The sequence below is a fragment of the Notolepis coatsorum genome (genome assembly GCF_963971535.1).
Source record: "Notolepis coatsorum genome assembly, contig: SCAFFOLD_500, whole genome shotgun sequence".
NCBI classification, from domain to species: Eukaryota; Metazoa; Chordata; class Actinopteri; order Aulopiformes; family Paralepididae; genus Notolepis; species Notolepis coatsorum.
In genome coordinates, this window is record NW_028171667.1 from 152,501 (window position 1) to 156,000 (window position 3,500).

General features: G+C 49.5%; 1 pseudogene across 1 annotated transcript in view; it reads right to left on the reverse strand.

Moving 5' to 3' along the window:
- LOC311248209 (X-linked retinitis pigmentosa GTPase regulator-like) overlaps window positions 1–1,066 on the reverse strand; it is a 70,055-nt pseudogene extending 68,989 nt beyond the window's left edge. The window contains exon 1 of the transcript in view: window positions 933–1,066. The product of the transcript in view is annotated as an X-linked retinitis pigmentosa GTPase regulator-like (transcript). The remainder of the gene's footprint in view (window positions 1–932) is intronic.
- Window positions 1,067–3,500: the final 2,434 nt, after the last annotated feature.

The following is a 3,500-nucleotide window of genomic DNA, read 5'->3' on the forward strand; positions in this document are numbered from 1 at the left end:
GACCTCCTGGGGGGTGGGTTAGGGTCAGGGCCAGGCCACTCACCACTGAGACCTCCTGGGGGGTGGGTTAGGGTCAGGGCCAGGCCACTCACCACTGAGACCTCCTGGGGGGTGGGTTAGGGTCAGGCCACTCACCACTGAGACCTCCTGGGGGGTGGGTTAGGGTCAGGGCCAGGCCACTCACCACTGAGACCTCCTGGGGGGTGGGTTAGGGTCAGGGCCAGGCCACTCACCACTGAGACCTCCTGGGGGGTGGGTTAGGGTCAGGGCCAGGCCACTCACCACTGAGACCTCCTGGGGGGTGGGTTAGGGTCAGGGCCAGGCCACTCACCACTGAGACCTCCTGGGGGGTGGGTTAGGGTCAGGCCACTCACCACTGAGACCTCCTGGGGGGTGGGTTAGGGTCAGGGCCAGGCCACTCACCACTGAGACCTCCTGGGGGGTGGGTTAGGGTCAGGGTCAGGCCACTCACCACTGAGACCTCCTGGGGGGTGGGTTAGGGTCAGGGTCAGGCCACTCACCACTGAGACCTCCTGGGGGGTGGGTTAGGGTCAGGGCCAGGCCACTCACCACTGAGACCTCCTGGGGGGTGGGTTAGGGTCAGGGCCAGGCCACTCACCACTGAGACCTCCTGGGGGGTGGGTTAGGGTCAGGGCCAGGCCACTCACCACTGAGACCTCCTGGGGGGTGGGTTAGGGTCAGGGCCAGGCCACTCACCACTGAGACCTCCTGGGGGGTGGGTTAGGGCCAGGCCACTCACCACTGAGACCTCCTGGGGGGTGGGTTAGGGTCAGGGCCAGGCCACTCACCACTGAGACCTCCTGGGGGGTGGGTTAGGGTCAGGGCCAGGCCACTCACCACTGAGACCTCCTGGGGGGTGGGTTAGGGTCAGGCCACTCACCACTGAGACCTCCTGGGGGGTGGGTTAGGGCCAGGCCACTCCCCCGTGACCAAGGTGGAGTGGTAGGACCCGCAGGACACCCCGCTGACGGGCCGGCCCACTGAGACCTCCTGGGGGGTGGCGGCGCTGCTCTCCTTGCCCAGGCCGATCTGGCCCTCCGTGTCTCTGGGAGGGTTAGGGTCAGAACACATCAGTACACCATCAGTACACCATCAGTACACCATCAGTACACCATCAGTACACCATCAGTACACCATCAGTACACCATCAGTACACATCAGTACACCATCAGTACACCATCAGTACACCATCAGGACACCATCAGTACACCATCAGTACACCATCAGTACACCATCAGTACACATCAGTACACCATCAGTACACCATCAGTACACATCAGTACACCATCAGTACACCATCAGTACACATCAGTACACCATCAGTACACATCAGTACACCATCAGGACACCATCAGTACACCATCAGTACACCATCAGTACACCATCAGTACACCATCAGTACACCATCAGGACACCATCAGTACACCATCAGTACACCATCAGGACACCATCAGTACACCATCAGTACACCATCAGTACACCATCAGTACACCATCAGTACACCATCAGTACACATCAGTACACCATCAGTACACCATCAGTACACCATCAGTACACCATCAGGACACCATCAGTACACCATCAGTACACCATCAGTACACCATCAGGACACCATCAGTACACCATCAGTACACCATCAGTACACCATCAGGACACATCAGTACACATCAGTACACCATCAGTACACCATCAGTACACCATCAGTACACATCAGTACACCATCAGTACACCATCAGTACACATCAGTACACCATCAGTACACCATCAGTACACATCAGTACACCATCACTATCACTGCACTGGCACATTAACCATCACTACACTGGCACATTAACTATCACTACACTGGCACATTAACTATCACTACACTGGCACATTAACTATCACTACACTGGCACATTAACCATCACTACACTGGCACATTAACTATCACTACACTGGCACATTAACCATCACTGCACTGGCACATTAACCATCACTGCACTGGTACATTAACTATCACTACACTGGCACATTAACTATCACTACACTGGCACATTAACCATCACTACACTGGCACATTAACTATCACTACACTGGCACATTAACTATCACTGCACTGGCACATTAACCATCACTACACTGGCACATTAACTATCACTACACTGGCACATTAACCATCACTACACTGGCACATTAACTATCACTACACTGGTACATTAACTATCACTACACTGGCACATTAACTATCACTACACTGGCACATTAACTATCACTGCACTGGCACATTAACTATCACTACACTGGCACATTAACTATCACTACACTGGCACATTAACTATCACTACACTGGCACATTAACCATCACTACACTGGTACATTAACTATCACTACACTGGCACATTAACTATCACTACACTGGCACATTAACTATCACTACACTGGCACATTAACCATCACTACACTGGTACATTAACTATCACTACACTGGTACATTAACTATCACTACACTGGCACATTAACTATCACTACACTGGTACATTAACTATCACTACACTGGTACATTAACTATCACTACACTGGTACATTAACTATCACTACACTGGCACATTAACTATCACTGCACTGGCACATTAACTATCACTACACTGGTACATTAACTATCACTACACTGGCACATTAACTATCACTACACTGGCACATTAACTATCACTGCACTGGCACATTAACCATCACTACAGTGGCACATTAACTATCACTGCACTGGCACATTAACTATCACTACACTGGTACATTAACTATCACTGCACTGGCACATTAACCATCACTACACTGGCACATTAACTATCACTACACTGGCACATTAACTATCACTACACTGGTACATTAACTATCACTGCACTGGTACATTAACTATCACTACACTGGTACATTAACTATCACTACACTGGCACATTAACTATCACTACACTGGCACATTAACCATCACTACACTGGCACATTAACTATCACTACACTGGTACATTAACTATCACTACACTGGCACATTAACTATCACTACACTGGCACATTAACTATCACTACACTGGCACATTAACTATCACTACACTGGCACATTAACTATCACTACACTGGTACATTAACTATCACTACACTGGTACATTAACTATCACTACACTGGCACATTAACTATCACTACACTGGCACATTAACTATCACTACACTGGCACATTAACTATCACTACACTGGCACATTAACTATCACTACATGGCACATTAACTATCACTACACTGGCACATTAACTATCACTACACTGGCACATTAACTATCACTACACTGGCACATTAACTATCACTACACTGGCACATTAACCATCACTACACTGGCACATTAACTATCACTGCACTGGCACATTAACTATCACTGCACTGGCACATTAACTATCACTACACTGGTACATTAACTATCACTACACTGGCACATTAACCATCACTACACT